Genomic DNA, 24,679 nt, shown 5'->3' with positions numbered 1-24,679 from the left:
GTGTCCACTATTCTTAAAAGGTCATGTATAGACCTTGGTGGTCAGGCATAGTTTTGAACTGCTTTAAGTGAAAATACAGGAGCAGCGCTTGAGCAGTTCTCTACCAGCTACATGATCTATATACAAACAGAACTCCAGCAGAATCCACTCTGTGCATGAACTTGATGAAACACCACTGAACTCTGCGTGCAAGATACCTTTTACCACCCTGTCTCCTGTCATTATTTTAAATGTATTTTTTTGTTTTTTAACATTTTTGATAATGTAATAGCAGTGATGTGTGAAGATTAAGACACACCTAGGGCTGGGCCTAAATGTCCAAATATTATGTTAAAGGACCATAAACTCCATTTTTCCTCTTTTCTCTTCAGTCCTACTTAGTGTTTGTGGAGTATCGTGAACCAAAAATCTCGCTTTATCCCTTACAATTAAAACCGGCTGTTTTTGTTTATTACAGTGCCTTTAAGATATATGTAAATGAGCTTTGTTCTGATTAGCTGTGTTTCTCTGAAGTCTCTCAAGCTCTCAAGATGGAGTGAATCATTTGTCAAGTTCTAGCAGACGTATGAAGTGGAGAATTTAGCATTTAATTTCAGGTCATTTCACCTGTGTGGGGTGAAACTTTTGCCGTTCTCGGTCAGGTACTTAAACTACAGGATGTGGGAAAATTAATTTTATTTTAGGTCTTTTCAACTGCGTGAAATTCTGCTTCAGGTACTTTAACCTAGATACAGTGGGGTATGAAATGTTTGATTTCTGATATTTACAGTATTTTTAGGATTACATTTCAGGGGGGTGAATCATGTTATCTGAAAAATGGGCTACGCTAACCCTCTTATAGAATCCATGGGGGGCGCTACAAGCTCTGTGTTGAATGTGAAGCGCAACACTGTTGTATCCCGTATTCAGAGCTATGCTACTGAATTCTGTATAAAAAGTAGCAGAACTTTCCTACAGACCACAGTAACAGAACACTGTTCTACCAGAATAGAGTAGCGTAACAATGTCTTACAGAACACAGTAGCCTGAAACTGTTCATTCACAACAGAGTAGCATAACGCTTTCATTCAGAAGACATTAGAATAATTACTTTAATACAGAATACAGTACCAGTTCTCTTTCAACCAGAATAACACTACACAACCAACATAGAGGAGAATAACTCACACAGAATACAGGATTCAATTCAAATGAATTTTATTTATACAGCGCTTTCACAACAAATGTGGTCACACAGCAGCTTTACAGAGATCGTTTGAGCAAGCCAGTGGCAACAGTGGCAAGGAAAAAGGAGGAACCAAGACTCAAAAAGGGAACCCATCCTCCTCTGGTCGACACCGGATAGCACAAAGAAAAGCAAAACCGCAATAAAACACGGAAATAAGGGAATATGGCCAATGTGCCGTCAAGCCATAAAAAGATGAAAACAGGAGTGAAATGAAGTCCATGCAGGTACACGGTCATAAGCACAGCCATGCAGTGAGGGGAGGATGACTCAATTCGAGGACCCAGGACCGGACAGCGGGCAGGAGGGTGGTGGAGAGAGAGAGAGAGAGGTCTGTCGATGGAACAGTTGAAACTGGGCATCTCAACACATGGAAACGAGAGAAAAAACACAAAAGGGTTAGGATGGGAGGGGCGGAATCACAGCAAAAACTTTTTAGAAATGGTTGCAGCAGGACATTGTAGGCAAAAGCAGCCAAACACAAATGCACTCGGACCCGCAAACAGCAGGGGCCAGCTTAGCACATGGAGACCAGAGATGAAATGAAGAAAAAGTAATAATGAAGAAAAGGTTTAGGTTTATATATGAATATGAACAACACTAACACCGCTCAAGCACAACAATTTATACAGAACACAGCAGAGTAATTTTCATGCAAAACACAAGCAGGACACAGCAGGCCAACATGGATCAAACTGAACACAAGCAAGTGGCACAGCTGCAGCTACCTTTAGCACTGTGCTTGCAAGGCAATCTCGAGAAATTGGATTTTTAGACACAGCAGCATAATTATTACACAGAACACAGTTAATTGACATCGATCAAGCAGAACACAGCAGCGTAACAATTTTAATGAAAAACACAAGTAGGACACAGCAGCGAAATACCAAATCAAGCAGAACACAAGCAAGTGGCACAGCAGTAAAATCTCGTTCAAGCAGAACACAGCAGTGTACCAAAGATTATGCAAAACACAAGCAGGACTCAGCAACGCAACATGGATCAAGCAGAACTTAGTAGAGAAACATTATTCAAGCAGAACACAGCAGCGAAATACCAAATCAAGCAGAACACAGCAGTGGAACAATTTTGATGCAGAACACAAGCAGGACACAGCAGCCCAACACAGTTCAAGCAGGACACAGCAGCAAAATTATTATACACAACACAATTCATTGACATCGTTCAAGGACACAAGCAAGTGGCACAGCAGTAAAATCTCGAAGAACACAGCAGCGTACCAACGATCATGCAAAATACAAGCAGGGCATAGCAGCCCAATATGGATCAAGCAGAGCACAAGCAAGTGGCACAGCTGCAGCCACTTTTAGCACTGCGCTGGCAAAGCAATCTCTTGGAAAACTGGAGACTGTGGGTGTAAAAGTTTTACCTGTTTCTTACTGAGAGGGAGATTGTGGAGGAGTCTGAAAAGTACAATGCGCCACCTTTCTGCACGTCGCTGGGGAAGATGCAATAAAGGTCTACAACATGTTACAATTCAGTGAGGAAAATAAATAAATAAATAAAAATAATGAAGAAAAGGTTTAGGTTTATATATAAATATGAAGAGCACTGTAACAACGCTCAAGCACAACAAAGCAGCAAAACCATTTACACGCAAACACAAGCAAGACACAGCAGCTCAACACCGTTCAAGCAGGACAGAGTAGCGAAATATTATTCAAGCAGGACACAGTAGCGGAACAATGTTGATGCAAAACACAAGCAGGACACAGCAACGCAACAGGAATCAAGCAGAACTTAGTAGAGAAACATTATTCAAGCCGAACACAGCAGCGAAATACCAAATCAAGCAGAACACAGCAGTGGAACAATTTTGATGCAGAACACAAGCAGGACACAAGCAGGAGAGAGCAGCAAAACACCGTTCAAGCAGAACACAAGCAAGTGCCACAGCAGCGAAATATTGTTTAAGCACAAGACAGCAGCGAAACAATTTTGATGCAGGACACAGCATCCCCACATGGTAAAAGCAGAACACAGTAGTGAAAGGTTGTTCAAGCAGAACACAGCAGTGAAATACCAATCAAGCAGAATACAAGCAAGTGGCACAGCAGCGAAATATCATTCAAGCAGGGCACAGCAGCGTAACAATTTTGATGCAGGACACAGCAGCCCAACATGGTTCAAGCAGAACACAGTAGCGAAATATCGTTTAAGCAGGGCACAGCAGCATAACGTTGATGAAAAACACAAGCAGGACAGCAGCGAAATTATTATACAGAACAAGTATCACTGTTCAAGCAGAACACAGCAGAGTAACAAATTTGATGCAAAACACAAGAAGGATACAGCAGCCCAACACGGCCGAAGCAGCACACAAGCAAGTGGCACAGCTGCAGCCACCTTTAGCACTGTGCTTGCAAGGCAATCTAATCAAAAAATTTGATTTTTAGGTGCAAAAGTTTTACCTGTTTCTTACCGAGAGTGGGATTGTTGAGGAGTCTGAAACGGTACAATGCGCCACCTTTCCGCACGTCGCAGGGAAAGATGCAGTGATGGTCTACAACATGTTACAATTGAAAGCGTACGGGAAGAATTCGGGGACCAAAAACTGCAGAATTTAGAACAGTACTCACATATTCTGGCCACTGCATGTCACCGTTGGGAAAGCTACCACTCACCTGTGAACACAAAAGCCAAAAATGCTAAACTTAATTTCACATATTGTTGACGGTGATGTACCAGCAATACTAGGACGTGAGACATGGGAGATGTTAGGTGTGGTTGAAAGAGTGCATGGAATCACAACGTAAAATGACATTCTGATAGACATTGATCTGTTCACTGTTCTTGGATTCCTACCAGGACATCACCACATTCAAGTAGATCCCATGGTCTCACCAGTGATACATCCACCAAGAAAAGTCCCGATTGCCCTGAAAGACAACAATCATTGATGAGCTACACAAAATGGAGAAAAGGGGTGTAATCACCAAACAGCATGAGCTGAATAACTGGGTAAACAGCATGGTCACAGTGGTGAGGATTTTGGCAGATCAAACTTCATGATGAAAGTTCCAAGCTCTGCACACTGAGCATACCCATTGAAAGATACAGATTCCTTTGACTTTCTTTTGGAGTGTCCTCAGCTTCAGATGTATTCCAAAGGTCAATTGCAGACTATTAAAGGCCTGGAAGGTGTCGTCAACGTTACGAACGATATCTTAGCCTGGGGTGAAACGGTCAGGGAAACATGAGGGCAGGCTCATCCAAGTGCTGAAAACGGAAAGACAGTGGAACCTGAAACTCAACAAAAACAAGTGCAAGATCAGATCATCCCAAATGTGGTACATTGGCCATATGCTCGCTGCAGAAGGTCTCAATCCAGATCAAGATAAAGTGAGAACTGTAACACACATGCCTACACCGGAAAACAAACAGGCACTCATGAGATTAATGGGCATGATTCAGTACCTTTCCAAGTTTATTCCCAACCTGTCTTAAGTCAGTGCACCTCTCAGAAAACTGCTCGAGCATGACACTCCGTGGCAAGTCAAGCACAAAGCTATGAAAAACTGAAATCTCTGGTACTGGTACACCATCTGTAGATGCAAGCTCAGAAGGCTTCGGAGCCGCAGTTCTGCAGGAGGGAAAGCCAGTGGCTAAATTACATTCCGAAAGGCAACAGCAAATGACTCAGAGATGCAGCTACTACACACAAGGACCATGGAAGGATGGCCCGATGAGGAAAAATCCAAACATACTGGACATTCAAAGAAGAAAAGCAAAATGCAGATTTAAGATAAGCTGTAGAGAAAACAACTCAAGTAGAACAGCTATTATGACAGACAGACAAAGAGCCCCCCAAACATATACATGTGGAACAAGGTGAGAATTCAGTGAGGGCAACCTGCTATCATGATCAGCCACGATTCTTCACAGTACAGACGCCAGATGGAAGAACCTATAGAAGAAACAGAAAACAGAACACACATTCACAGGACACAGTTCAAGTTCCTGTCCTTCTCCAGATGTGGTTATGAACATAGACACATTTTTGGTAAAGTGATTTTGCTGTTACAGGATTTGCACACTTGTCCATAAGCAGGACATTGTTTCTGTTTAACAAAACAAATCAGAACAGAATGACGGGGGGAAAAAAAAATCATGCAGTTGAACAAAAAGGCAGAGCAGGAAGATTTCTTCATTGGAACAGTTGAAATAAAAAAAAACAAAAAAAACAGGAGTATTAGATAAACATCAGCACTGTAACAACAAAAGTCAATAGAATAACTGCCCTGAAAATAAAACAAGAACTTTGCATTCAGCACCAGTGTCCAACTTGAAGACAATGTCATCGCAGCACAGATCTACAAATCAGGTTTGAAACAAAACTCAAATCAAAAATGCAAGATTGAATTTCACATTGTTGACAGATGTACCAGCAATACTAGGATGTGAGACGTTAGGTGTGGTTTAAAGATGGAAGAACCTATAGGAGAAACAGAAAACACCTCAGGACGACTGAAAAACAGTTCACATCAGCATCACCCAATGTTGTTGCAGATTCCTGTGTCGAGCCGCAGGTCAGTGAATCCGGTCCATCTGCAGAAGCCGGTCAGACAATCAGACTTACCTGAGTCACATCAGAGAGAGGCATACAGAGAGGCTTCTTCCACAGACCTGAAAGAGGCGAAAGACCATGAATTCAGTGACTTGTTAATCAGAGACAGGACTGTTTGTGGTATTAGGAAAGACCTATTGTGGGCAAGGTTGCTGAGAGAAACAGATTGGACATAGACAAAGAATATCTGCTGTGCAAATGAAGCGACATCAAGTGAAGTGAAAAAAAAGAGCAGAATGAGGAAAAAAAAAATCATGCAGTTGAACAAAAGACAGAGCAGGAAGATTTCTTCATTGGAACAATTGAAATCAGAAAAACTCAATACATCAGAAAAACATTGACAGTCACAACAAAAGTGAAAATAACAGAACTGAAAATCAAAATAAAAACAACAACTTTGTCTTCAGATTGGACACTGGTGCTGAATGCAATGTCATCACAGCACAGATCTACAAATCAGCTTTGAAACAAAATCCAGAATTCAGCTTGAAAACCGCTCCCATATTCTAGACACTGCAGGTCACCGCTGGGAAAGCTAACGCTCACCTGTGAACACAAAAGCCAAAAATGCAAGATTAAATTTCACATTGCTGACAGTGATGTACAAGCAACACTAGGACATGAGACATGATGGAAGAACCTATAGGAGAAACAGAAAACACCTCCTCAGGATGGCTGAAAGAGTTTCCATCAGAATCACCTAATGTTGTTGCCTATTCCTGTTTCGAGCAGCAGGTCAGTGATTCCGGTCCACCTGCAGAAACTGGTACTGCAAAACAATCTGACTTACCTGAGACACATCCGAGAGAGACATTCTTCACAAGGTCAGGAAGACAAGTGAAAACACCAGCAAGATACAAGGACTGAATCTGGAACACACATACAGTACACATTTACAATATTCACACACACATTCAGAGGACACGGTTCAAGCTCCTGTCCATCTGCTGACTGAATTTAAAGTTACTGTCATTTACTGCATCTTAGATTTGTTTAGTTTATTCTGCAATGTCAAGCTATTCTCATAAATATGGTGTCAAATGTACAGTTCATGTAGTTCAGTTCAGAGTTTTAAAGCATTATGGTTCGACAGTGTTTGTATGAACGTTGTTGAGAGTCCTGCACAGCCCAAATCATCCTCATTTATAGTTCTACTCATATTAAGAAAGAGAAATAAAAATATATAAATTCAAGTGTGAAGATTTCACATGTTCTGTAGCTAAGAGGCAGCCCTAGCTAAGAATCACGCAGCTCACCCAAAAGTAATAAAGTGTAAGTGTAGCACAGAGTCGTCCTTCCTCCATACTTTACACTGAGGAACTGAACCGGTTAGCAGAGGGAAAAACGGCCGTGGTGGTCGAGGAGCTCCTCGGCTTTTCCGGGGTCACGCAGACGCCGCCAGTCCCTCTCCGGTGCGGGAGTGGAGACGACGACTCTCGGTGTCCGTCGCGCCGGTAGTGCTGGAGCTCAGACGCCGCGTTGGAGGAGTCACGGGTCAAGCTGGACGACTTCCTTGCAGAGCGGCTGGAAAGCTCGTTTTTCCGCGGTCGCCATGTTTCTCGAGGGTAAAGAGAAAAACGCAAAGCGCGGTTAGTGAGACAGAGGACTGTACAGTAACACAGACAGCACAAGGATTCCAACAAGTGCCTAAGATGAAGAAGACAAAGCTCACATTACGGACTATAAAGTAGGATGGCCGGTCGAAGCTCTGTGTGGAATCACGGCTCGAGCTTTGAAAGCAGGGCCGCATCGAAACAGCAGCTCAGAGTCTCCTGAAAATACCTACGATCACGTGACCGCCGGAAACTAAGCTTCGTTACGTCACTGGAACGCAATCGCGGGTCAATGCGCGTGAGTTTCCGGTCCCGCTGTAGACGAGCTGCATATAATCTGAAATATGTACTTAAATAAAACGGAAATACAGAACATGTGTGAATTTGCTTCACTTTCATGATAAAATTATTGACATTCCTCAGCATTCAAGGGTTTTTACTGGAGACGATGTGAAATGACCTTGAATAAAAACATTTTACAGCTCTATTTCTGTGTTCAACAGATGTACAGTCTACATGCACATTCAACAGTGGTGTTTTTCCCTTAATCTCATAGTGTCAAACATGGCTGTTTTGTTTAGGAGGAGAGTAAAGGAATTACACACTCAGATGAAATTCATTCAGTTAAAGGAAGAAACGCAGTCCGACCTCGCTGTATGGAGCAGTTTGGACAAAGCTTATGAACACAAGTGAATCAGGCAGTGGTGGTGTAGTATTGTATTTGTACAACAGGTGGCGCAGTAGAGCTTCAAATGAACCACTTCGGCTTCAAATGGTTAAAAAGCCTCGTTCTGCTCATCCCTAATACAAAGATATGACTGGGAGAAACAAGCAGCAGGAGAGCAAGCGCTGGACCTGTCAGCCGGAAGTGACGTGTCTGTCCAGTAGAGACAGATTTCTTCTACAGTGTTAAAGTTTTCATTTCACTTCATTTATTTTTTAATAAATTCAATTACATCATGATTTCCAGTACTGAAGTTTACACTTTCTGTCTCTCAGTGTTTTCATCTGCAAGCTTTAAAGACGCTGAGAATTAACCTATTTAATAAAATAACAAAATATATCAAATGTTTAAATCTGTATGATTTACAGTTTAGTACTATAAATATGTATGATGTACTAAATGTGGATTGTTCATCAAATAAACAACATAGAAATACTATGGCAGCATATTCTGGACTTTCTAAATGAAATCAAATATGCTAATTAAACAGTGTGTGTACAATTGCATATGAGTGTACAGTGTTTAAAGCGTTATCTAAATGAGGAGCTTTAGCAGTTTTGAGTTTATGGAAGATTTTCCATCTGCAATCCTCATCGTCGCTCCAGCTTTGCCCAAATGAAGCTGTAGTCCAGTTGTGTTGGGACGAGGCGCAGTCACCGGTATCGCCCCTTCCAGTCTGTCAGTCTACTTCAAGGAGGCACCCAGGACAGACGTTCCCGATAGAGCCAGGTGAGTTCATGTGAACTAGCTGCTTTTAAGCTGATCTTTTACCTTATATGTGACCATAAACGTACAGCGAATATTTGAAAGCTTGGTTTTCTGGTTTCGTGTGTGTTTGTACTTTAGCTGTACGACTGTAGGAGATAACTTGCTAGCGCTGCTGATGTTCGGCGTTAACTTAGAAACTTCGGGAGCTCTAACCTTTCTAAAAGAGGGGTCTTATTTTCCACGTTGTTGGAAAAGGTCCTGATAAAAACGGACTAACTTTTATATACTGTTTCATCCGACAACACAGGCTTTCTGCCGTTAGCTGTTTTAGCTAATCTTGTTGTTTCCTCCAGTAGGAATATTAGTTAGAGTTAATAGCTGATGCTGAGCTGCATTAGCTCTGTTTAACTCAACTTTACCTCACATATTTCATTAGTTCTTATTTAAGTGTGAATTGAAAACTTCCAGGGTCACATTTTAGCTCTGAAGCGTAATGAAAAAGTACTGATTGCTTTACAGTATCTGAAAGTAGTCCTCCTTCTAAGTAGCAGAATTAAACAGCTCCAGAAGCTGCTGTTTGTCTAGATGTTGGGAGGCAGGGGCTAAATCTGGTAGTCCTGCTCATACTTTGGCAACACAAGGTAAAATGAATTTGTGGGTTTTGTTAGATCCTGAAATGTATTTGCAGAGACACTGAATTGATGTAGTTAATTAGCATTTTTTCCTCTCTGACTAAAACCATTTGGTTTAACCTTAACCTTACTTCTAGCTGTGCTGTAGGAGGTCTCCCACGTGAGACTTCTAAACCTGAGCCATTTCCAGTGTCTACAGCAAGTATGTTTATTTACTATTTTTATCAGACCTCTGTTTATACCAACCAGCCACTTAATGAATTCCCTCTTGTATCTACATGCTTTGTCCATATAATCAGCAGAAGCTTCCAGCCAGCAGTAATAAATCTACATGCTTTTTAGGACATTTCTGGGGCTTCACTCATTCTAAGGACAAGATTGTTGACTGCCAATCATCGCCCTCCTACTTTGAGCTCCACCTTTCAGTGGCTACATTTGGTTTAGAAATTTGACACTTAGTTTGTTCCCACTCTAATAAGTGTACTCAAGCTCCTCTTTCTCAAGTAAAGTATGGAAAGTGATTCTTTCCATGTCTCCCCTCCTTGTAGCAGACATGGTTTGATCCAGTTTATGATTGTGTATCAAGTTCATATACCTAAAACCAAAGTAAAGAAGTAGTACTGAATTCCACTTGTGACAGATGTAAATGGACACTCACAACAACTGGAATGATTCATAGGATCCTTGATGTGGGAGTCTCTCTTGATTTGTACAGTTATTCTGTTCATTTCAACATTTGAAGGACTGGTAAACATTAAGGTTCAGTTGAAGACTCTTCAGTTTTGTCCTGAGAGGTTTGGGCTTCAAGGTCGTGGCCACATCCAAAAGTTACCCCAACTAAGTGGCTGTTAAAATAATAGACAACAGCCCTGATTTCCTGCGCCGGGAAGTGGACGTTCTCAGAATAGTGAACCACCCTCACATTGTTCACGTCCATGAAATCTTGAACGAGACGGGCAGGTGTTCATCGTGATTGAGTCTGCCGCAACGGATCTAATGGGAATGTGATCTCCACAAATGGAGTTATGTAATAACTGAAGTTTGGGAGAAGGACCACGCCCAAACTTCTCCCCTCCATTTCTTCACACTATAAAACCGTTCCTCTCCCTTCTCGTTCTCGTGACAAAAACTTGCACGGACCAAGCTGTACCCGCCTATTCTGTGCGTCACTCACCTTCGCCTTTCCCGACATGGATCTCGACATTACCTCGGATGACCAGCTCTTCTCTCTCGACCGGCGTTGTCTCTCTCCTGCCCCTCCTCATTCCGCTCTGCGGCTCAGGTCGATTCGTTTCTGTTCTAGCCACTCCTGCTAGTGGGTCTCATCCGGCTCTTCCTGATGCGGCCGCTCTCGTCTCCCTCATTCTGGTTCCCAGCGTTGCCTCGGATCTTCGCCGTCCTCCCCAACTGCACGCGGCTGCTCTCTGCGTCCCAGACGTACTGCACCCACGCCGGCTTCTCCCGTGCCTCTGGTGCTTCCACGCGCCTCTTCTTTGAAGTCCAGTTCCCCTCGCATCTTGGATTAGACCGTTGTCAAGCTCCAGAAGGTTCTCCAAGACCGTAGGGTCTCCTTCACTCACTCTGCTCCCAAGGCTGAATTTTGTAACTCTGTATCTCTCCTCCTTAGGAGGTAAACAACCCGCTTTCTGAGTCGGATTTCCGTCTCAGCTATGCCACTGTGGACCACGCCATCGCCTTGATTAAACTGGCTGGCCATGGTGCTTGGCTGTCCAAGGCTGATGTCGTCTCAGCCACAACATCCCCATGGATGCCAAAACGTGGTCCAAACAGTACCCCAACCAAGTGACTCTAAAAATATTGCATATGGTGATGCCAAAACCGGGTTCTTCCAGCTCCTCAGTGCCACAATCTATCTGCACCAGCAGGACTTTCTCACTCGTGACCACAAAAGTGAAAATGTACTGCTGACTGCTGATGACCAGGTCAAACTTCAGTTTTGGTAATAATACAGAATCAATTATTCCTATAAAACATTGTTATAACTTTAAAACAGATGTACACACAGTGAGCTCAAAGTCCTCCATTACTATAGTTACAGCATATTAAATATCAAAGATTTTTACTAAACTAAATATTTTTATACATTTCATGTAATGTCCACTTTGTGCTACAGTTGAAAGGGCAGCTAAGGATTATGTTGTAGAACCGAGCCTCCAGGACACTTGGAAGAAAGCTGAAGACGTTTTTCAGGACAAACTCTGTGGTGCACAACACCTTCTCTTTTTCCCAGCAGGATGCTCATCATTCTGCTTCCTCTGCAGAAGTTTCTGCTTTTTCGTGTTCCCAGCAGGCTTGTGAGGATGTGCTCTGTGGGGCAGTGGTGGAGGCAGAAGCTGTACTCACACAGTCCACCATGAAGCAAAGAACCAGGAGGCTAAAGTTTAAGGTATGTGAGCTGAGTGGTGAGTAAATAAATATATTTGTTGTTTAATCTTTTTTTTAATGTGTCCCTCCCACAGATCCTGACAAAGTCAACAAGGGTACACCCCTTGTAGCCCTCAAGCATGGATCTAAGTGTTGACCTACTGGCTGGGTTCAATTAGGAAAGTCCTGCTCCATGGGTCGTTGTTGAGCTAGAACCGTTGCTCCCACAGTGATGCAGGAAACCAGGAGACCGAGGCTTCAACTCCCCTTCAGATTATTATTATTATTATTATTATTATTATTAACTAGCATCAAACTCTGAGGTATTTGATGTTATCCACATCACTTGACATGTTCTAGATAATCTGTCATGTTGTCTCTCAAGCAGATCCTGAAGACAAGGAAGACTATACCTCTTGTAGCCAGTTAGAGAAGATGTCCAGTACGATTCCAGGTAACTTTCAGTGTTTGTTTAAACTGTGGTGAACATCATGAACCCTTTTAACCTCTGAAACTCCACAGGAACTCATTCCTCACTCCTCTACCTTTAGAAGGATTTGGGCAGTGTGTGCTGTATTCCATGTCCTTGCTGAATAATAATCCTTAGAATGTCAAAGTCTGGGAGTTTAAGAGGTGAAGGAATAAAGGCCCTAAGAAGGTTCATGTCTTCTACGTGACACAAATGTCTTTCACAACAGGAGAGATGTCTAATACACAACTTTCCATTTTGAACTTCAGTTTCAGGGAGCATCAGGTCCTCTCAAGAACCAATTCAGCTACCAGCCCTCATCAGAGAACAGTCTTCAGAGAAATCCCCCTACTGACATTTATAAGAACTAAATGTGTTGTTGATCAGCTTCACCACCCCAGGAGGATTCATCATTTTAGAAGGTAAAATCTGTGCTTGGGTTCGGTACCTACACTGATTCTAACCGTCAGTTCAGTTAGAAAATATGCAGCAACACAACACTGTCTAATCGCTCATTCATTATCATTCAGGTTCTGGCCCGCAAAGATGGTCTCTGGGCCTTTACCTACAACATAGTCCCATACATCCGTTACCACAGGGCAGAGAAGGAGAGGTGGAGGGTAATGAAGGCAAAGGAGATATAAATATAGAGAGAGAGAGAGAGAGAGAGAGAGAGAGACCCCCCACATTATGTGGTACAGAAGAAAGAAGACAGCGCAGAGTTAAAAAATCTGGCAACGTCATCGGACCACTCCTCAACTCTCTCCACCACATTCACACACTGTATCTTACCTCACGCAGTACAGCGAAGTCTTAATTCCCTCAGCTCATCAGACATTTCCTGCTTGCTTTATTAAAGAAAACTGATCTGGATTAGCTAGAATATCTTTGGGGAACCCTGACTGTTGAGACATACCTCATTATACTGTATATTTACAGTACAACTACAATATGCTGGAGGAACCAAGCAAAGTACTTTATTAGAAATTAGAAACAGAAAAAAAAACTTAAACGAAGTACCAGTCAAAAGTTTAGAGACAGCTGGTTGATTGCGTCCTGCGGTGGGTACCCATTTGTCCCGAGTGTCCTCTTTTTTGAAAAGAAAAATACGGTCATCCTAGCATCAAACGTTTCAGTTAATGATCAGCACACATTCGACCAGGTGTGTCCAAACTTTTGACTGTTATTGTTGATCATTCATCCTTTCCAGTACAACCACACAAGGTAAACAGCAGTCTTCCCCATAACAGAAACCCGACACCAAACCAGAACACACCACTTCCACCTAACCTAACACTGTCCACCAGAGCCTCTTCTACTTCCGGCTTCAGCCACTAGATGGAGACACTCAACAAGCCTTCTCCTCTGCTCTCCCAGAGGGAGCTGTCCAGTGCTGCTGGAGTCGAGAGATGCCATGCTGCATATTCGTCTCACGTCCTTTCAATCCCTGAGTGTTTCAGGAAGCATATTCTCTCGAGAGCGAGAAGACACAGGACATGAGGCTGTATGACGCCTCGCAGCTCCCCCTAAAGGAGTCTTTGTGCTCTACATTACACCTCTCTAGGCAAAGGAAGAACACAACACCATAGCAGGGTGTGCACAGAACAAGAAGTGGGCTAATAGCCTACTGTCATTGAGAGAGAGGGAGTTTGATCTCTGGGAGGCCACAGCGATCAGAGCCTGAGATCCAAGAAACCTTTTTCACAACAACCCACACGCTAACCTGCTGTTTGAAGTTTCTGAACATGCTGATGCAGCATTTATCCACAACTGACTAAACTCCTCAACATACAGTTTTTAAACCAGGAGGCCGAGGTTTCCTCTCCTGTATCTAGACTAAGATTCATTTTTAAAGTATGTGAGATATTTCCTCTTATTGATCATCAGTGTGACCTTCAGTTTAAAATGCAGTCAGTGCAAAAGCTCTACACTCATGCTGCTCAAACACTTGTGGTACTTTTTAATATCAGTGCTGCAATATTTTCATTTCTGCCCCATTGTTGTTTTATAGAAACGTGTTAGTGTACAGTGTGTAGAATACACCCTAAATAAACCCTCATAGTTGGAGATGGAAGTGTATGCAGTGTTTAACGTGTGTGTGTGTGTGTTTGTGTGTGTGTTTTCCATTGTAGGAAGAGAACGGGCTGAGATCCTCCTTTTCATCACAACTCGTCCACAGAGAAGCACACGACTAATCAGTTTATCATTAATACACACATCAGTGCTGAGCAGCGTCTTCATTTCTACACTTTCTTTAGACTCCTCCTTAATGCTTCATCTTTTCCAAACAGCTGTAAAGTTTATATTATTAATATCATGTTCAGGAAAAGAGCCTGAATGAAGAGCTGTTCTGCATTACTGATGTGTTCTGGATGTTTATTTGTTTCTACTCAAAGTAAAATTTAAAACTTCTCTCTGTATTTAGTCCAGGTTTAAGTTTAGACCTGCTGCTCTCAGAACTGACCCAGAGTCTCTTCAACAAAAGAATTCAGCATTTCTAAGAAAAACACTATATGACAAAAGTATTTGGACACCTGCTTATTTGTTATTTCTTTTAAACTCAAGAGTATTAAAAAGGAGTTTAGCCTGCTTTTGTTGGAGTAACTGTTTCTACTGCCATGGAAGACTTTCTGCTAGATTTTGGAGCATTGCTGTGAGAAATGCATTTAGCAAGAAGAGCATTGGTGAGGTCAGGATATTGGATGATCACCCAACCTCATCTCCAACTCAAAGCTAAAAGTTTCCCCAGCTCACCCTAGAAGTAAAGGGCATCATGAGCACCATCATTCCAGAGGTTTATCATTCCTTTATACCTCTCTAGCCCACGATTGGCATTAGGCATGGAGCCGATAGGTTCATGTTTATCTGTTCCAGAGAGTCCTATTCTATTGGCAATACTGCATTACAGTGACAGTTTCAGCAATGGGTGCAACTGATTGCTGAATGCATTGATTAAAAAATAGTGTCCACCAACATTTGGACGTTTAGTGTGTTACTGTCAGATAATATAAAGAAAACATCTAATAATTACTTAATAAAATAAAGCTCTGCTGAACTGAGGCTTTATAAAAGTCTAAAAACAGGGCAGATCCTTTATCCCAAAAATGAGTCTGTAATCAATCAACCCTTTCATGCAGAAATGAGGGAAAAGTGGTTGGATGCTGCTCAGCTTCACAGCTCTACTGCGCCACCTGTTGTACAAATACAATACTACATCACCACTGCCTGATTCACTTGTGTTCATAAGCTTTGTCCAAACTGCTCCATACAGCGATGTCGGACTGCGTTTCTTCCTTTAACTGATTTATTTCATCTTAACTGATGAATTTCATCTGAGTGTGTAATTCCTTTACTCTCCTCCTAAACAAAACAGCCATGTTTGACACTATTAGATTAAGGGAAAAACACCACTGTTGAATGTGCATGTAGACTGTACATCTGTTGATCACAGAAATAGAGCTGTAAAATGTTTTTATTCAAGGTCATTTCACATCGTCTCCAGTAAAAACCCTTGAATGCTGAGGAATGTCAATAATTTTATCATCAAAGTGAAGCAAATTCACACATGTTCTGTATTTCCGTTTTATTTAAGTACATATTTCAGATTATATGCAGCTCGTCTACAGCGGGACCGGAAACTCACGCGCATTGAACCGTGATTGCGTTCCAGTGACGTAAGGAAGCTTCATTTCCGGCGGTCACGTGATCGTAGGTATTTTCAGGAGACTCTGAGCTGCTGTTTCGATGCGGCCCTGCTTTCAAAGCTCGAGCCGTGATTCCACACAGAGCTTCGACCGGCCATCCTACTTTATAGTCCGTAATGTGAGCTTTGTCTTCTTCATCTTAGGCACTTGTTGGAATCCTTGTGCTGTCTGTGTTACTGTACAGTCCTCTGTCTCACTAACCGCGCTTTGCGTTTTTCTCTTTACCCTCGAGAAACATGGCGACCGCGGAAAAACGAGCTTTCCAGCCGCTCTGCAAGGAAGTCGTCCAGCTTGACCCGTGACTCCTCCAACGCGGCGTCTGAGCTCCAGCACTACCGGCGCGACGGACACCGAGAGTCGTCGTCTCCACTCCCGCACCGGAGAGGGACTGGCGGCGTCTGCGTGACCCCGGAAAAGCCGAGGAGCTCCTCGACCACCACGGCCGTTTTTCCCTCTGCTAACCGGTTCAGTTCCTCAGTGTAAAGTATGGAGGAAGGACGACTCTGTGCTACACTTACACTTTATTACTTTTGGGTGAGCTGCGTGATTCTTAGCTAGGGCTGCCTCTTAGCTACAGAACATGTGAAATCCCCACACTTGAATTCATATATTTTTATTTCTCTTTCTTAATATGAATAGAACTATAAATGAGGATGATTTGGGCTGTGCAGGACTCTCAACAACGTTCATACAAACACTGTCGGACCATAATGCTTTAAAACTCAAGGGAAATGAGATGAAGTCTCTGAACTGAACTACATGAACTGTACATTTGACACCATATTTATGAGAATAGCTTGATGTTGCAGAATAACCTAAACAAATCTAAGATGCAGTAAATGACAGTAACTTTAAGTTCAGTCAGCAGATGGACAGGAGCTTGAACCGTGTCCTCTGAATGTGTGTGTGAACATTGTAAATGTGTACTGTATGTGTGTTCCAGATTCAGTCCTTGTATCTTGCTGGTGTTTTCACTTGTCTTCCTGACCTTGTGAAGAATGTCTCTCTCGGATGTGTCTCAGGTAAGTCAGATTGTTTTGCAGTACCAGTTTCTGCAGGTGGTCCAGATTCACTGACCTGCTGCTCGACACAGGAATCAGCAACAACATTGGGTGATGCTGATGGGAACTGTTTCAGTCGTCCTGAGGTGTTTTCTGTTTCTATAGGTTCTTCCATCTTTAAACCACACCTAATCTCTCACATGTCTCACGTCCTAGTGTTGCTGGTACATCACTGTCAACAATGTGAAATTCAATCTTGCATTTGTGGCCTTTGTGTTCACAGGTGAGCGTTAGCTTTCCCAACGGTGACATGCAGTGTCTAGAATATGTGAGCGGTTTTCAAGCTGAATTCTGGAGTTTTGTTTTAAATCTGAGTGACTTGTAGACATTTCCTGAGATGACCTTGCATTCAGCACCAGTGTCCAACTTGAAAACAATGTTCTTGTTGTTTAAAGATTTTCAGTCCAGTTATTCTTTTCACTTTTGTTGTGACAGTGTTGATGTTTGTCTAATATTCTGTTTTTCTGATTTCAACTGTTCCAATGAAGAAATCTTCCTGCTCTGCCTTTTTGTTCAACTGCATGATATTTTTTTTTCCTCATTTTGCTTTGATTTGTTTTGTTTTACACATTTTTGGTAAAGTGATTTTTCTGTTGCAGGATTTACACACTTGGCTATAGGCAGGACATTGTTTCTGTTTATGTTCATAACCACATCTGGAGCAGCTTGCTTCTGTTGCTTGTTCAGTTTTAGTTGTTTGGATTTGCTCTTCTGTTCAAACCCAACTGTTTGTTTTGTTTCTGTCGTTCTGTTTTGTATTTCATTGAGCACTTTTTTCACTTCACTTGATGTCCCTTCATTTGCACAGCAGGTATTCATGGCCTTTGTCTATGTCCGACCTGTTTCTCTCAGCAACCTTGCCCACAATTAGTCTTCCCTAATACCACAAACACTCCTGTCTCTGATTAACGAGTCATGTAACTCACCAAATTCATGGTCTTTCGCCTTTTTCAGGTCTGTGGAAGAAGCCTCTCTGTATGCCTCTCTCGGATGTGACTCAGGTAAGTCAGATTGTTTTGCAGTACCAGTTTCTGCAGGTGGACCGGAATCACTGACCTGCTGCTCGAAACAGGAATAGGCAACAACATTAGGTGATTCTGATGGAAACTCTTTCAGCCATCCTTAGGAGGTGTTTTCTGTTTCTCCTATAGGTTCTTCCATCATGTCTCACGTCCTAGTGTTGCTTGTACATCACTGTCAGCAATGTGAAATTTAATCTTGCATTTTTGGCTTTTGTGTTTACAGGTGAGCGTTAGCTTTCCCAGCGGTGACCTGCAGTGTCTAGAATATGGGAGCGGTTTTCAAGCTGAATTCTGGATTTTGTTTCAAAGCTGATTTGTAGATCTGTGCTGTGATGACATTGTCTTCAGATTGGACACTGGTGCTGAATGCAAAGTTGTTGTTTTTATTTTGATTTTCAGTTCTGTTATTTTCACTTTTGTTGTGACTGTCAATGTTTTTCTGATGTATTGAGTTTTTCTGATTTCAATTTTCCAATGAAGAAATCTTCCTGCTCTGTCTTTTGTTCAACTGCATGATTTTTTTTTTTTTTTTCCTCATTCTGCTCTTTTTTTTTTCACTTCACTTGATGTCCCTTCATTTGCACAGCAGATATTCTTTGTCTATGTCCAATCTGTTTCTCTCAGCAACCTTGCCCACAATAGGTCTTTCCTAATACCACAAACAGTCCTGTCTCTGATTAACAAGTCACTGAATTCATGGTCTTTCGCCTCTTTCAGGTCTGTGGAAGAAGCCTCTCTGTATGCCTCTCTCGGATGTGACTCAGGTAAGTCTGATTGTCTGACCGGCTTCTGCAGATGGACCGGATTCACTGACCTGCGGCTCGACACAGGAATCTGCAACAACATTGGGTGATGCTGATGTGAACTGTTTTTCAGTCGTCCTGAGGTGTTTTCTGTTTCTCCTATAGGTTCTTCCATCTTTAAACCACACCTAACGTCTCACATCCTAGTATTGCTGGTACATCTCTGTCAACAATGTGAAATTCAATCTTGCATTTTTGATTTGAGTTTTGTTTCAAACCTGATTTGTAGATCTGTGCTGCGATGACATTTGTCTTCAAGTTGGACACTGGTGCTGAATGCAAAGTTCTTGTTTTATTTTCAGGGCAGTTATTCTATTGACTTTTGTTGTTACGGTGTTGATGTTTATCTAATACTCCTATTTTTTTTTCTTATTTCAACTGTTCCAATAAAGAAATCTTCCTGCTCTGCCTTTTTGTTCAACTGCATGATTTTTTTTTCCCCGCCATTCTGTTCTGATTGGTTTTGTTAAACAGAAACAATGTCCTGCTTATGGACAAGTGTGCAAATCCTGTAACAGCAAAATCACTTTACCAAAAATGTGTCTATGTTCATAACCACATCTGGAGAAGAACAGGAACTTGAACTGTGTCCTGTGAATGTGTGTTCTGTTTTCTGTTTCTTCTATAGGTTCTTCCATCTGGCGTCTGGACTGTGAAGAATCGTGGCTGATCATGATAGCAGGTTGCCCTCACTGAATTCTCACCTTGTCCCACATGTATATGCTTGGTGAGCTCTTTCTGTCTGTCATAATAGCTGTTCTACTTGTTGTTTTCTCTACAGCTTATCTTAAATTTGCATTTTGCTTTTCTTCTTTGAATGTCCAGTATGTTTGGATTTTTCCTCATTGGGCCATCCTTCCATGGTCCTTGTGTGTAGTAGCTGCATCTCTGAATCATTTGCTGTTGCCTTTCGTAATGTAATTTAGCCACTGGCTTTTCCTCCTGCAGAACTGCGGCTCCGAAGCCTTTTGAGCTTGCATCTACAGATGGTGTACCAGTACCATGGTGTTACCAGTACCAGAGATTTCAGTTTTTCATAGCTTTGTGCTCGACTTGCCACGGAGTGTCATGCTCGAGCAGTTTTCTGAGAGGTGCACCGACTTCAGACAGGTTGGGAATAAACTTGGAAAGGTACTGAATCATGCCCATTAATCTCATGAGTGCCTGTTAGTTTTCTGGTGTAGGCATGTGTGTTACAGTTCTCACTTTATCTTGATCTGGATTGAGACCTTCTGCAGCGAGCATATGGCCAATGTACCACATTTGGGATGATCTGATCTTGCACTTTTTGTTGAGTTTCAGGTTCCACTGTCTTTCCCTTTTCAGCACTTGGATGAGTCTGCCGTCATGTTTCCTTGACCGTTTCACCCCAGAGTAAGATATCGTTCGTAACGTTGACGACACCTTCCAGGCCTTTAATAGTCTGCAATTGACCTTTGGAATACATCTGAAGCTGAGGACACTCCAAAAGAAAGTCAAAGGAATCTGTTTCTTTCAATGGGTATGTTCAGTGTGCAGAGCTTGGAACTTTCATCATGAAGTTTGATCTGCCAAAATCCTCACCACTGTGACCATGCTACTTATCCAGTCGTTTGGTTCATGCTGTTTGGTGATTACACCCCTTTTCTCCATTTTGTGTAGCTCATCAATGATTGTTGTCTTTCAGGGCAATCGGGACTTTTCTTGGTGGATGTATCACTGGTGAGACCATGGGATCTACTTGAATGTGGTGATGTCCTGGTAGGAATCCAAGAATAGTGAACAGATGACTGTCTATCAGAATGTCATTTTACGTTGTGATTCCATGCACTCTTTCAACCACACCTAACATCTCCCATGTCTCACGTCCTAGTATTGCTGGTACATCACCGTCAACAATATGTGAAATTCAGTTTAGCATTTTTGGCTTTTGTGTTTCCCAACGGTGACATGCAGTGGCCAGAATATGTGAGTACTGTGCTGAATTCTGCAGTTTTTGGTCCCCGAATTCTTCCTGTACGCTTTCAGCTGGATCCTGAGCTCTCGTGAAGAACAAATGGTGAACATAGGGTAGGTTCTTTCTTGACTCTCAGTAATCCCTGAACTTGTTTTTCAGCACATTTCTTGTTTCAGTTTCTTTCTCTCTGAATTGTAACATGTTGTAGACCATCACTGCATCTTTCCCTGTGACGTGCGGAAAGGTGGCGCATTGTACCATTTCAGACTCCTCAACAATCCCACTCTCGGTAAGAAACAGGTAAAACTTTTGCACCTAAAAATCCAATTTTTGATTAGATTGCCTTGCAAGCACAGTGCTAAAGGTGGCTGCAGCTGTGCCACTTGCTTGTGTGCTGCTTCGACCGTGTTGGGCTGCTGTATCCTTCTTGTGTTTTGCATCAAATTTGTTACTCTGCTGTGTTCTGCTTGAACAGTGTCACTTGTTCTGTATAATAATTTCGCTGCTGTCCTGCTTGTGATTTTCATCAACGTTATGCTGCTGTGCCCTGCTTGAATGATATTTCACTACTGTGTTCTGCTTGAACCGTGTTGGGCTGCTGTGTCCTGCTTGTGTTCTGCATCAAAATTGTTACGCTGCTGTGCCCTGCTTGAATGATATTTCGCTGCTGTGCCACTTGCTTGTATTCTGCTTGATTGGTATTTCACTGCTGTGTTCTGCTTGAACAACCTTTCACTACTGTGTTCTGCTTTTACCATGTGGGGATGCTGTGTCCGGCATCAAAATTGTTTCGCTGCTGTCTTGTGCTTGAACAATATTTCGCTGCTGTGGCACTTGCTTGTGTTTTGCTTGAACGGTGTTTTGCTGCTCTCTCCTGCTTGTGTTCTGCATGAGTGGTTACACTGCTGTGTTTTGTATAAATTGTTTGACTGCTTTGTTGTGCTTGAGCGGTGTAACAATGCTGTTCATATTCGTATATAAACCTAAACCTTTTCTTCATTATCATTATTATTATTTTTTTCTTAATTTGTTCTCTCTTCCCCGTGTGCTGAGCTGCCCCCTGCTGTCTGTGGGTGCGTTTGGCTGCTCTTGCCTGCCCTGTCCTGCTGTAACCACTCTAAAAAGTTTTTGCTGTGATTGGGCTGCTGTGTCCTGCTTGTGTTCTGCATCAAAATTGTTACGCTGCTGTGCCACTTGCTTGTATTCTGCTTTATTGGTATTTCACTGCTGTGTTCCGCTTGAACAACCTTTCACTGTCATTTCACTGTCAATAATGTGAAACTCATTTAGAATTTTTGGCTTTTGTGTTCACAGGTGAGTGGTAGCTTTCCCAACGGTGACATGCGGTGGCCAGAATATGTGAGTACTTTGCTGAATTCTGCAGTTTCTGGTCCCCAAATTCCTCCCGTACGCCTCAATGCTTTCAGCTGGACCCTGAGCTCTCATGAAGAGCAAATGGCAAACATAGGGGTAGGTTCTTTCTTGACTCTCAGTAATCCCTGAACTTGTTTTTCAGCGCATTTCTTGTTTCAGTTTCTTCCTCACTGAATTGTAACATGTTGTAGACCTTCACTGCATCTTCCCCAGTGATGTGCGGAAAGGAAATCCAATTTTTGACGAGAAGCACAGTGCTGAAGGTGGCTGCAGCTGTGCCACTTGCTTGTGTTCTGCTTGGACCGTATTGGGCTGCTGTGTCCTGCTTGTATTTTGCATCAAACTTGTTACGCTGCTGTGTTCTGTTTAATTACGCTGCTGTGTTCTGCTTGAACAGTGTCCCTTGTTCTATATAATAATTTCGCTGCTGTCCTGCTTGTGTTTTTTTCATCAACGTTATGCTGCTGTGCCCTGCTTGAACGGTGCTGGGCTGCTCTTTCCTGCTTGTGTTTTGCATGAAAATGGTTATGCTGCTGTGTCCTGCTTGATTGGTATTTCGCTGCTGTGTCCTGCTTGAACCATGTTGAGCTGCTGTGTTCTGCATGGAAAATTATGCTGCTGTGTTTTTGTTGTGCTTGAGCGGTGTTACGGTGCTGTTCATATTCATATATAAACCTAAACCTTTTCTTCATTATTTTTATTTTTTCCTTCATTTCTTCTCTCTCCCCCATGTGCTGAGCTGCTGTCTGCTGGTGCGAGTGCATTTGTGTTTGGCTGCTCTTTCCTACCCTACATCTCCCATGTCTCACGTCCTAGTATTGCTGGTACATCACCATCAACAATATGTTAAATTCAGTTTAGCATTTTTGGCTTTTGTGTTCACAGGTGAGTGGTAGCTTTCCCAACGGTGACATGCAGTGGCCAGAATATGGCGCATTGGACTTTTCAGACTCGTCAACAATCTCACTCTGTAAGAAACCGGTAAAGCTTTTGCACCCACAGTCTCCAATTGCCTTGCAAGCACAGTGCTAAAGGTGGCTGCAGCTGTGCCACTTGCTTGTGTTCTGCTTGAACCGTGTTGGGCTGCTGTGTCCTGCTTGTGTTTTGCCTAAAAAATTTTTAATTATGCTGCTGTGTCCTTCTTGAACAGTGTCCCTTAACCTTGTTCATAATAATAATTATGCTGCTGTGTCCTGCTTGATGGGTGTTGGGCTGCTGTGTCCTGCCTGAAAATTGTTACGCTGCTGTGTCCTGTTTAATTACGCTGCTGTGTCCTCCTTAATTTGTATTTCGCTGCGGTTTCCTGCTTGAACTGTGTTGGGCTGCTGTGTCCTGCTTGTGTTTTGCCTAAAAATTGTTTAATTATGCTGCTGTGTCCTGCTTGAACAGGGTCACTTAACCTTGTTCTGTATAATAATAATTTTGCTGCTGTGTCCTGCATCAAAATTATGATGCTGTGCCACTTTTTTTTTGTGTCCTGCTTGTTGGGCTGCTGTATCCTGCTTGTGTTTTGCATGACCGTTCTGCTTGAACAGTGTCACTTAACCTTGTTCTGTATATTAATTTTGCTGCTATGTTCTGCTTGAACGATATTTCGCTGCTGTGCCACTTCCTTGTGTTTTGCATGAAAATGGTTATGCTGCTGTGTTCTGTATACATTTGTTTTGCTGCTTTGTTGTGCTTACATGGTGTTACAATGCTGTTCATATTCATATATAAACCTAAACCTTTTCTTCATTAGTATTATTATTTTTATTTTTTCCTTCATTTCTTCGCTCTCCCTCATGTGCTGAGTTGCCCCCTCCTGTCTGCTGGCACGAGTGCATTTGTGTTTGGCTGCTCTTTCCTACCCTGTCCTGCTGTAACCCTTCTAAAAAGTCTTGCCCCCCCCCCTTCCTAACCCTTTGTGTTTTTTCTCTCTTTCCCATGTGTTGAGATGCCCAGTTTCAACTATTCCATCGGCAGACCTGGCTCTCTCCTCCACTCTCCTGCCCGCAGTCCGGTTCTGGGTCCTCTAATGGAGTCATCCTCCCCTCACTGCATGGCTGTGCTTGTGACCGTGTACCTGCATGGACTTTAACATTTCACTCCTGTTTTTATCTTGACGCCACATTGGCCATATTCCCTTAATTCCGTGTTTTATTGCTGTTTTGCTTTTCATTGTGCTATCCGGTGTCGACCAGAGGAGGATGGGTTCCCATTTTGAGTCTTGGTTCCTCTCAAGGTTTCTTCCTCTCGATCTGAGGGAGTTTTTCCTTGCCACTGTTGCCACTGGCTTGCTCAAAAGAGGCTTTGACCCGGATCTCTGTAAAGCTGCTGTGACCACATTTGTTGTGAAAGCGCTGTATAAATAAAATTTATTTGAATTGAATCCTGTATTCTGTATGAGTTATTCTCCTCTATGCTGGTTGGGTAGTGTTATGCTACCGTATTCTGGTTGAAAGAGAACTGGTACTGTATTCTATATCAAAATAATTATTCTAATGTCTTCTGAA

Source organism: Salminus brasiliensis, chromosome 20 (assembly GCF_030463535.1).
Source record: "Salminus brasiliensis chromosome 20, fSalBra1.hap2, whole genome shotgun sequence".
Taxonomy (NCBI): domain Eukaryota; kingdom Metazoa; phylum Chordata; class Actinopteri; order Characiformes; family Bryconidae; genus Salminus; species Salminus brasiliensis.
The sequence above is the reverse complement of the archived record's forward strand: the minus strand, read 5'-3'. Positions refer to the sequence as shown.